The 11,428-nt window shown below is 26.7% G+C and overlaps 1 pseudogene; it reads right to left on the bottom strand.

Moving 5' to 3' along the window:
* Window positions 1–7,098: 7,098 nt before the first annotated feature.
* On the bottom strand, window positions 7,099–7,979 carry LOC124927651 (annotated as a pseudogene).
* Between the last annotated feature and the right edge of the window lie 3,449 nt (window positions 7,980–11,428).

Below are 11,428 nucleotides of genomic sequence, written 5' to 3'. Positions count from 1 at the left end.
GAGAAAACGTTGAACTTTCAATTATCGTAGTCGTCTGTTGCGTATCATTTATATTATTATTATTATTACGTTTTTTGAGATTTTTTCGAAAAGAAAATAAAGCTCGCCAGGGAGTTAACTGTTCTTCTCGAGCACTTACGAACTCGATAACTCATTGAGTAACGTTTCTTTTTAATTTTTACGTAATGTCGTTATGCTTAAATGAAAATTATCATTTTTTAATATACATGGAACCTTAACCAAAATTAAAAAAATGATGAGAGACTAAATAAAACTATGTTTAACTAAATTGAAAATTTAAAAAATATCAACTGAACACGCCTTTTTTTTTATACTAGGGTTATAATCTGTATATTATTTTAATAATCATGTTAGGTATAAATTAAAAAAATGTATTTTTGTTATAAAGATTTGTAATATATAAATTTTAAAAAATATTTTAATATTTTAATTTATAAATTAAATGATATAAATGATAAAAAATAGAATAAAATGATGCTTAAAATAATTATTTAAAAAATCGAACTAAACAAAACCCAATACCTAAAATAACGTAACCTATCAAACAAACCAAATGATTTAATTGTCCAAGTCCAACTGGCAAGGTACCAATTAGGATTTAATTCTCTAGTATTTTCCTTCTCTAATCATTTGATCCCAAATATGAATGAGAGAATGTTTTAAAAGAAATGGAAGTTTGAAAAAGCAGATATGAATAAACACTTCTCTCAACCAGCTGCTAGGTACTATAGTGTAGCTTTTGGTGCTGAAAAAGAGAATGATACAAGTGTGGGAGCAAGTGTTGAACCATGGGGGAAATGATGATAATTAATGATCAATGTGCTGAAATGGGTTGGTGCCACTCATGACATTTTTGCACCCTTTTGTGTCTTTTTTATATGGATCATTGGGAGGAGGAGGTAGTGGACTTGCCTCAAAATTTGTAAAAGGAAGCAAGAAGGGAGACCCCACAAATCTTGCTTTGGTGATATCACATCCAATGCCAGTGGGGAGCAAAGAAGACCCCTTTTGTATTGTACATCATTCTATCTATCTATTTATTTGCCTAATTTATTAATTCTCATTATGAACTTGTTAGACTTTTATTGCTAATCAACAACCAATTAAGATGCTCATTAATTTCTCCTTTCTTGATATGTGACAGATTCTATATTTTTTTTATAAAAGAAAAATAAGTCAATTTTTATCCAGGATATTTTTAATTTTGTGATTTTTTTACCTTTGAGCTTATTAAATAAACATGTTCAGTATATAATTTACAAAGTGAGTTTTTTTTTTCTTTTCATTTTTTATAAATGAATTAAAAAATATTTTAATTAATAAATTGAGTGATATGATTGATAAGAAAATTGATAAAAAGATGGTGAAATTTTTTTAGATTATTTAAAATCTTTATCGAACTCTACCGTCGTTATTTCTCTATTTCACTTTGCTATAGATCAATAGAAAGGGTTTTAGACCTGTTGCTAATATGTTTTCCACTAATTTTTGCTATGGATTCCATTTTATCTCAATAAGTATATTTTGATTTTATGTTTGTTTTTAGTTCAATATTATTTACATATTTTAATAGTGAATCAAATTTTAGTATCAATGAGATCTAAGTTTATTTGAAATAAAAGAAACCATTGCTTACCTTGGATGGAAAGAGAAAAAAAGTGGACGAAAAGATAAAAAAAATGCTGGATCAAGTTGGTAAAATTCAATGTAAAGATTAGTTTAATTGAGAAAACATGAAAAGTTGATTAGAAAAAATGAGCTTAGTTCAATTGATAAAAGTTAGAAAGATGGTGTGATTGATTCATGGTTATGAGCTAATTATATTGTAAACTATTACCATACAGTTGATAAAATAAAATAAAAAGAACAGTAACGCATCATGATTGTAGCAGAAGCCTAATCCTTTTAGTTTGGGTCTTAATTCTTGATTATTATAATGCAACCACTCACTATCCTTAGTTGGCATTTGGCAGATGTTTATTTATTTCTTATATTTGTTAATAAATGCAAATAAGATAGAACCACATCTTTCTAATAACTACGTCCTCTTTAGAGATCCTGAGTTCGCACCGTCAAACGTTAAGTTCCGTTCGCCTAGTTAAGTGAGTTTACGGGCTATATAGCCCAACCCGCGGAGAAAATCGCACTCTGAAGAAAAAAGCGGAACCCAGCATTCTAAAAAATATAAAAATTGTTCGGTTTTAATTTTTAAAGGATTTTTGTTTTTTTTTTTTTGGTAAAAAGAGTTTAAAAAATAATAATATTTAATGAAAAATTATTTTAAAAAAAATATTTTAGTATTTTAATTAATAAATTTAGTAATTTAATCGAAAACTCATATTATAATTTTGAAGATCCTCGGTCGGATGTAAAATTCTCGGTCGGAGGTCCTAAGTTTGAAGATCCTTGGTCGGATGTCAAAATCACGGTCGAACATTTTGATCCCGACCAAGCCTGGACTAAGTTCCTCGGTCTTCAAGAACACCAAAATTGCAAGTTTTGTAGTTTTGATTAAGGCTCAGATCCTTTGATCTGAGGGGCATGAGAAGCTTCACAAAGCTCCTAGGAGAGTTATAAACATCATCCCGAGGTGTCATTCAACCAGGATAATGTTTCATTCAACCAAAACAGTTTTGATGTAAAAATGGGGTTTTTGAGTTTTAGGCTTTAATAAAGTGTAAAGAATTTGTCAATAGCTTCTTTATCCTTCGTATGATTAATTGAAAATAAATAATAAATACTGGTTGTTCATTTTGACCAATTCAAGAACTTGAAATTTTTATTTTTTATGAAAAATTTGATTTTGATCAAACATGATTAGGATAGATTGAAACTGATCTAAATAAGTTCACAACATCATTAAAAACTTGTTGGAAAACTTTTTAGGTTGTTGTTCTTAAGCAATAGAATATAAAACCAATTTTGAAAATTTCCAAATTTAAATTTATAATTTTTTATTATTTAGATCGAATTTGGCTTCAACCGAAAACTTGTAAATGATCTAGAGATCGTTTTCCAATCATGAAATCCAACAACACAGTATATGAAATTGTGAAAACTAAAATATACAAATTTCATTTTTAAATTAGAAGATTGAATTAAATGATGATTGAAAAGTTATAAGAAGTTGGTGAACACCCCTTGACTATTGTGGAAGCTTTGTGAACATTTGGATCGAAGTTTTAAGGCTTTACTTGAAAATTTCAAAAATCCAAAAAACTTAAAGTTGTAATAGCAGAATTTCTAAAATTTTTGATTGAGGGCTTGAGAATTGATCTATTGCCTTTGAATTGATCAAGGGAGGGTATTCAGAGCTTCTCAGGGTCGTTTTGTGAAGAAAGTGGCCTCAATTTAGTCAAAAAGACCATTGATGGTGGTCTTTGACCGTTTTCTGGCTAGTTGTTGGTATAGGAAATGATGCACCTAGAGGTAGAGGAAATGATTATTGAACGAGGTCCAAATGTGGAGAAATGACAGAGTTCCATCTTTGAAAAATCAAAGATGGCTGATGTTCTTATTTGTTCGGCGTCGCAAGGAAGACAACGAACCACGCATGAAACAACGTCGATTTGGATGAAAAATCGGATGCGTGACGCTCTGTTGGCGTTCCGTTAGTTGCTTTCCGTTGCGTTTCAGCTAACGACATTGGGACGTGCATTAGCTGATCCTATGCTTCGCGAGCGCCTTTGCTCCATTGCATCGGGGACGCGAACAACTCCTAGGCTTTGGGTATTTCTAGTGCATATCTGATGGTTGTGGCTTATGCTACAACGGTTCTTTTGAGTTTCGGCCACACCAGATCTCAAACCTGTTTTAGCCTGAAGGGTTTGTTTGAAATCGATTTTTCTTTAAACCTTTTGACATTATTTTAATCTTTAAAATAAACAAAATATTTTAAATAAAGTATGACATATATTTTGCCAATATATATATATTTTTTATATCTTTGGGTAGGGCTGTGCAAAAAAATCGGTAACCCAACCGAACCGATAGTTAACCGGTTTCATTTTAACGGTTTATTGGTTAACCGGTTCTATTGGTTTCGATTAACCGGTTTTTTACCGGTTAAACGGTTCGGTTTTCGGTTTACATATTTTTCTAACGGTTTAACCGGTAAACCGGTAATAATTTAATAATATATTTTTATTTTATAATTTGTTTTAGTTATTTTATAAATAATATTTAATAATTTATAAATCTTTTTTATTTTTAAATTTTAAATTATAATTTTTATAAAATTATTTTTTAAAAGCACTATAATTTATTTAAAATTTTACAAAAATAAATTAAAATAATTTTATTAAAATATATAAAATTAATTTTATAATGATATAATAACGTAGAATTATAAGTTCACAAAATCAAAATAGTTAAACAAAATAACTATAAAATATATTATAATAATAAAATAATTTATTATAATTTATTTCTAAATATATCAATAAAATATATTATAATAATAATATAATATATTATAATATACCCTAATATAAACAAGTAAAGATGGAGAATAATATAATATTTAAATGCAAACAATAATTATAAAAAAAAATTATTTCAAAATTTATTACTTAATTTAAAAAATTGAATTATCGGTTCCGGGTTGAACCTGATTAACCGACCGGAACTGACCAAAATCGGTAGAACCAGAACCGGTAAAATTGATAATATTAACGACCGGTTAATCAGTTTGTAAAATAAAAGACAAAACCGGTCTTAACCGGAACCGTTTAATTGGTTAACCGGCTAACCGGTCGGTTGAACACCCCTATCTTTGGGTTAATAAATGTTTTTTTTTGGGATAAAATGGATAAAATATTTATCATAAAATATTTATTTTAATTCCCTTTGATTTTTCTAAAATAAATTTATGATAAAATGAGTAAACATTTATCCTAAATTATTTTATTTATTTTTCTTTGACAATTATTTTTAATTAATTAGGATTTAATCATCACAATAATTATTCCAATTATTATTTAATTAGGTTTTGACATTGGTTTAATTATTTTGATTTTATTTATTAAAAATAAATTAAAATAATTATTTTTAAAATTTATGAATTAGGTATGTAAAAATTTAGTGTTATAATTTGATCTTATAAATATAAATCCATTTTATTCTAAAATCGTATACAAATTTAAAATTAAAATAGTTTATAAACTCGTAAAATTGTAAAATCCTATATTTAAAATGGTAATATATATATATATATATATATATATATATATATATATATATATATATATATATATATATATATATATATATAATGATGCTTAATTTTTAAAGTGTTCGGATTGCCGGGTCGAGAGTTGTGGTTAATTTGGATATATGTGAGAGTAAATGGATACTTGGGTCGGATTGTGGGTTGACCCGCCCATAAACTTAAAACGGTTAAAAATAAAATTAAAAATACTATAGCTATGGTTCGAACTTGCAACCTAACAAAAACAAGTACAACCTTTTAACTAACTAGGCTAATAACACTTTATATTTTAAATTCAACCCAAAATTTGATAAACGTGTGACATTTTAACAATATAAGTTCAACTTTTTAACTAACTAATCTATATATATATAATGATGCTTAATTTTTAAAGTGTTCGGATTGCCGGGTCGAGAACTGTGATTAATTTGGATATATGTGAGAGTAAATTGATACTTGGGTCGGATTGTGAGTTGACCCGCCCATAAAAATTTTACCGTAATATTTTTTTCACGATTTTTTATATTATTATTACTCGTGCAAAAGCACGGGATACATGCTAGTTTAACTAGTTTTACCTCAAATTAGATCCAATACTCAAATTGTATGAACTAAATGGATACCTCCAATCATAGGCGAATCTATGTAGAGACTATACTTGATTAAACTCAATTTATTTAAAATTATTACCTACCAAACCTTTATATATTTCAATCTTTTCAAATTAATAATATATTTATATTAGTTGTACAATTATTTTAATATAAATTATATAAGTATTCATTTTAATAGGGCAAATTATCTAAGTGCCTCTCAAATTACTTCGATCGTTTACTTTTAACCTTTAAAGTATTTTTGAAAACAAACCGCCCCTCAAATTTTTAGAAAAGGTGAATAATAGCCTTTATATCAATTTTTTCGTTAAACATAACCGTTCTAACTAAAAGTCCTACAACTATTATGATAGTTTACTTTTGGCCCTCCAGCTATTTTGATGGTTGATTTGCAACCCTTGAATTACTTCTCCCCAAAACTATCAACATATTCAATTTTTACTCTTTATTTATTTTGTTTTATGACCAAATTTGAAGATAATTTGTTCTATTACAATCTATAAATATTATTTTTACAAATATTAGTTTTAAACAATTGCAACTTCTTATTTTATATATATATATATATATATATATATATATTTTTACTTTATACAATAATATCAAATAAGATAAAAATGTGAATGTGATTAAACAATTGCAACATTCATGCCAGACTAATAATATTCATTAAAAAGTATTAAAAATATCCAAAATCATCTTTTACGAACTATAATTAAAAATGTAAAAAATTACAGTTAAAAACATTAAAAGTAGTAGCACACTGCAATTAAGAAGACATGCTCTTGTAGTTTATAATATTAATGTATTAAGCTCTACAATATTAATTTTTCAATCATCTGTTTCATCATCTACTTTTGAAGAGTCACTACAGTTAAAAAGACAAAAAAATCTACCATATAATATGAATACATTCAACAAATCAAACAAATATATTTACATATCGGTTCTTTGCTAAGAATTGGGTATACAACAATAAGTACTTACCGTATACTCGATTTTAACCAAAATCGCAATTTCTAGGTCTAATCAACCAAGTCATTGATCCAATACTATAAACTTTATCTCTTGTCCCTCTTTACCCCTCTAGCATACCCTTCTCTCGCACCGATCTCAAGAACTCAAATATTTATCCAAACTTAGGGCTTCTCTAGTAGACCATTCTCTCTCAACTAAGGTTTCTCCTTAAAAAGAATGATGCAAATCTATGGAAAAGAAAAAACACTACCTAAGTTATTAGGTAGGTATGTTTTGTGGTTTGGACTAAAAGAATTGACCAAAATGGATGGATTCATAAATACACAATCACAAGAATAATCAATTAATCCATGTCAAAGAATTCCATTCTCCTTCTCATTGTACCTTTTAGATTCGAAGATTTCCTTTCCACCTTTTGCGCCCTTGTTATTTCTGCAATTGAAACAGAGGTCATGTGAGGAGGAAGTTCTTCCTTTTCCAAATTCTTTCTCCAATTAGAACCACATTCTCCCCTCGAATAACATATAGACCTAGAGGAATGCCACAATAAATATCACCAACTACAACTCGTTCACAAGCACCTTCCAGCACCGCATTTGCAAATTGGTACAATAAACTTCTTATCAAGATAGCTTGCGAGAGATGTTGAACAAGTAAATATTTTCTGGTCCTGTCCAAGAAATTTTAGCAATGACTTAGAGCAATAATGGCGATGGAGATAGATTTGTATTTGATAGAGGATGACTTTTGAGGTAATTTCGTACTGGATCGACGATTGATTTGAAGGTAGATTCGTGCTCGATCGAAAGAAGATGGATCTTAAAACTCATACGGGATCTTTAGCGAAAGATGAGACTGAGAACTGGAGCGAAGGAGAGAGATAACTCTGTATTTTTCTTCTCTAAATCTGTAGAGAGAAGGAGAAAGAGAAAGAGAAAGAGAGAGAGAATAATGGTTAAAAATGAGGGTTTTAATTAGAGGTTGTTATGTTGTAACGGTAAAATTGACAGAAAGGTCTCTGGTGACCCTTTTGATAGTTTGAGGGTCATTGGTGACCTTTCAAAAAGTTTAAAGTGTAATTTATTTTAAAAAATAATTCGAGAGCTTAAAAAAAAACGATCAAAATAATTTAAGTACCACTTAAATAATTTGCCCATTTTAATATGTCCATTAATTCTCATTTCTGATTCAGTCTCTATATCCAACCACATATGTACTTTCATCTAAAAATTCGATCTAAAAAATCAGAAAACTACATTCATGTACATAAATTATTTCAGAATTATTACAAATTCAATTTTTCTTTCAAAAAAGATTTACGAATATTAAATAAATTAATACATAACAAAACAAAATACAACTGGTTGAAAGATAGGAGAAGAATAAAATCCACTATCAATAATGCATCATGCCACGGCCAAAAGAGCAGATGTCATGTGTTTTTATTTATTTTTATTTTTATTGTTTTATTTAAATTAAAATAACTATAATCCAATTCATAACCTTTCTTTCAATTTAAAGAGTTTTAAATAAGTTTATTTTTTATATTCTCTATAATAAACATGTTTGTGCAATATAAAAATTAAGCTTTATTTTATTTTCAGCCTCTTTGTATTTTATTTTAATATATAAAAACCTGTTATTTCTAAATTCAATTTATAATTATATATTTATTTCCAATTTTAGAGATATAATTTTGGTTAAGCTAGAATGATCCATTGTTTATAAGAGGCATGACTTAATTAAAAATAAATAAAAGTTTTTCTATATCTGGCTTTTAATTATGATTTGACTATTTGATAAAAATGAATAAAACATTATTTCAATTCGGAGAGAATTTGATAAAGAAAATTTGAGAGAAAATTACGTGTCTTCCGACAATATGATTTATTGAAAAAATAATAAATTTTCTTACTCTTTTCTCTCTTTACCCTTCATTATTTGTGATAATACATCATTCTCTCTCACATTTTCTCTTCCAAATTCTCTCCCCTATCACTGCTCTTTATTTTATAAAGACAATAAATTTTGTAGGTAAAATTTCTTATTTAGCAACATATAAATACTTGAGAAAACTCATTCCTAAATTATTTTTAAAAGAATATAAAAATAAATAATGCATTGTTAAGGTTTGAATCACAAAATTACATTAATACATATAAACATAACTTAAAATTAACTAAATTAAATATTTTTTTATTAATTAATAATATAGAATTATTAGATTTTTTCAATTTAATCTAAATTTAAATAAAGAAAAAACAATATTTTTTAGCTGTAAAAGAGAATAAAAATGCTGATTTAGTTTGTCCTCCATTCACTTTTATATTATTTAAAAATGTAGACATCATGTGGAAATTGGTTAGATAAATCTCACAATTAATTAATTTATAAAATATATTGATTAATTATCCTCCCATTCCGTCATCTTTTTTATCTCTATCTTCAATATACTATTTAATTCTCTTAGTCTCTCTTTATCAATTCTTATTCTTATCCGAAAGTAATATATAATGTTTTATTTATTATTTCCTTTTTATATTATTATTTCTACATCTCTTAAAAGCAAAAACTTAAAAATTAGGATTTATGTTATTCAAATAATTTGAAGTATTTAAAAAGGAACTATTAATGTTAATTTTGAGAAAAATAAATTTAGAAAAAATATTAATATGTAATGATAAAATAAATTATATTGGTTTAAATAGAAGGTATTTTAATATTATAATTAATAAATTTAATAAAATGATAAATTGTTAAATTATTTAAACTAGCATGAATTCGATGCATTTACAAGGATAAGAATATATATCAAATATTATTTTTTTATGAATATTTTAGATAAAATTAAGTTTAATCTTAAACTTAATATTAACATATATTTTATCCATTCGGCACCCACTTAACCCCTCAATTGACCATCATCTTGTGACTCACACTTTTTCATATGTATTTTTTATCCCTTCGGCAAACCACCCCCAATTGACCTCACACTTTCAAATGCTCCGCCAAACCAACAACTAAATTCGACCCCACACTCGATAAACTACCCACCACCCGACCTCTTATCCACTTCAACAACCAATCACAAACCTCTTATCCAACGTCAAACCAACCACCTGACATTCATCTCGTGACCTCACACTTTCAAATGCTCGCCAAACCAACCACTAAATCCGACCTCACACTCGACAAACCACCCACCACCCGACCTCCATCTCATGACCTCACACTTTCAAATGCTCGTCATACCAACCACTAATTCTGACCTCACACTTGACAAATCACCCACCACCCGACTTCCATCTCGAGACCTCAAACTTTTCAACCACTAGTCTTCAGCTTGAAATGTAAATACTTAGACCGCTAGACCACTTGTGATTGTTGAAATAATTTTATTATTTTGTGTATGTAAATATATTTTGTGTATGTATATATATTTTAGCTGAAATTATTTGATTTTTTCAGCTAATTATATTTCGCCACATCATTCCCTCTCTTATTCCTTCACCCAAATTCTCTCCCCCAATCATTTTTCTATGATATAGTTAGTAATGTATTAATAATATAAGGCTAGAATAAATTATGATTTGATTTAATATAAAAAATTATAGAAGCTATATATATTTTATTATAATGATGTGTTTTTGGTATAATATTAGATTATAATAATGTAATATAAGGATAAAATAATAATTTTAGTCATTTCAATGATTTGAAGTAAATTTATAAAGTTGATTTTTTTTTATAAAATTTAATATTTTAATCATTATATTTAATAACTAGTGAAATTTTAATTAATATATAAAAATAATTATAGGAAAATTTTTTATTTGAATTATATTTATTTAATTTAAATGTAAATAAATGGTCGTAAAATAAATAATATAAAAGAAAATAATATATAAACAATATTATTTATGATTTAATTAAATTATAAAGAAAATATACTTATAATAATAATTAATTAAAATACCATTGTTTTGATAAGTATAAAATTTTAGTAATGAAATTAAAATAATTTATATTTAATTATATATAATTAGAAATTAAATTGTAAATACTCATTACTATGGTAAGAGTATGAAAAGACTAGAATGTTACGTATATAATTTTAACTGAGAAAGCTTTAAATGAAAGCAAAAGTACGTTAGTCTATCCAAAGCATATATAAGAAAATCACTCTAGAATATATGTAACCCTATAAATAAGCTTCCCTATTTAGCTTAGCACGTGTTGTGAACATGTGACAACAATATAAGAGAATACTTCGTGTGGAGGCCTAATATTTAATGTGTTTCAATTTTAGTTTGCGTGCCAAACTTCTTTAAAAAGAAAACATCATTTAAAAGATTTTTAAAATAATACATGAGAGTTTTAAAAATTAATCATGTAAAAATAATTAATTTTATTCAAATTTTAATAATTTGAGGCCAAATAACAATTTGGTTGAACTCGGTTTAAATTAATTAAACATAACTTAATTTAAAAGATTATTTGTTTGAAATCAGAGTTGCCAAATAATTTTATGAAAATCAATAAAATGATACATGTATAAACGTATTTATATCAGAATTTCTGTAAGGGGTTCAAGCTTTAGTTACGC

This window comes from Impatiens glandulifera, chromosome 1 (genome assembly GCF_907164915.1).
Source record: "Impatiens glandulifera chromosome 1, dImpGla2.1, whole genome shotgun sequence".
In the NCBI taxonomy this organism is placed as follows: domain Eukaryota; kingdom Viridiplantae; phylum Streptophyta; class Magnoliopsida; order Ericales; family Balsaminaceae; genus Impatiens; species Impatiens glandulifera.
Note: the sequence above shows the minus strand (reverse complement) of the source record. Positions and strands in the feature narration are given on the sequence as shown.